Below are 1272 nucleotides of genomic sequence, written 5' to 3' on the forward strand. Positions count from 1 at the left end.
AAGAGACTCATATTATCACAATCTGGATGCAAGGTATGTGTAAAAGAGAAGGTTCATATAACCAAAATAAAAAGCGACTCACCAAGTCATTTGATGTGTCTACAATTATTTCTCTGGAATAATACTCTCCAATAGTTATTTCTATACTGCGTACGTCAGTGAGGATTTTCATGAAGGGAATCACGGCATATGTGAAGCAAGCCCCAAGCATATCGCTGCCTTCCAAAAACAAATTTAATATCTTATGCCCGTAACACGTATTAAGATGATAAACATAGATAGTACATTCTTATCTTAGCCAAAAAGGCCAACAACGAAAAGTGTAGTATCTGTTCCTATCAGAGTAATATCTAATACTGGGTCAATTTCTTGAGATTTAAAACTGATTTTCGGAAGGTGGCAAAGTGCGTGTAGCTTTCCCCATCTTTCTTACGAGTTGCCTTGGTACTTGGGTATAAGATCAGCTCTCTCCATCGGAGATAAATTAAACACACACACATACTAAAGAAGTTTCGCAGAACATGTTCAAGTAACGTAATCGAAGCTTTCCTTATTTTCTTTCTCGGTCCATTCTTACATAACTCGCCTCCTACCACATCGCACTTTCACACTCTACTTCTCTATGTTTCTGTTTATTCTATTTCTAATTATTATTATTAATGGCACCAACTTCCACCTTCTACAAGCGACCACCTGCTACAAATAACTATCTTTAGACGTTGTTTGACTTATTAGACTTTGTTCTATCATATTTCACACGGAAAATATAAAAAAGGAAATCGAAATTGGAATCACACTTCCCTTCGAAGCCAGTCTCTGAAGATTTGTATATATTTCAGTTAACTGGAGACGTGAATTAACCTTTTTTCTGCACTTCGTATCTATATAAGGTTAACACAAAAGCACTGGAGACAATTAAAATGATAATATATTTTTAAAGAAATATATAAAAAAAAATCTATAAAATGTAAATAATTTTGAAAAGAATTAAATAAGTAGTTTTGATTTTTTTAAAATAATTACAAATCTTTTAAGACACCAATAAAAAGTTTATTAATTGATATATAAAATTTCATGAACTTTTTAAAAATTTTATGATATACTAGCTGACGATTCGTCCCATAGTGACTTATGCTTCTCCAGCCTGGAGCCATACTTCCAATACTAACATTCTCAAACTGCAACGTGTACAAAATAAGTGCTTGCGAATGATTCTAAGCGTCCCATGGTTCGTCAGAAACAATCAACTTCATCGAGATACAAATATTCCTT

At 33.3% G+C, this 1272-nt stretch overlaps 1 non-coding gene across 1 annotated transcript; it reads left to right on the forward strand.

The window, feature by feature from the left end:
* Positions 1-285: 285 nt before the first annotated feature.
* On the forward strand, positions 286-474 carry LOC150094839 (U2 spliceosomal RNA). The gene has a single exon (XR_016550214.1). It is a non-coding gene; the product is annotated as a U2 spliceosomal RNA (small nuclear RNA).
* Positions 475-1272: the final 798 nt, after the last annotated feature.

Source organism: Typopeltis vanoorti, chromosome 21 (assembly GCF_054136105.1).
Source record: "Typopeltis vanoorti isolate ZY-2024b chromosome 21, IOZ_Tvanoo_1.0, whole genome shotgun sequence".
Classification (NCBI taxonomy): domain Eukaryota; kingdom Metazoa; phylum Arthropoda; class Arachnida; order Uropygi; family Thelyphonidae; genus Typopeltis; species Typopeltis vanoorti.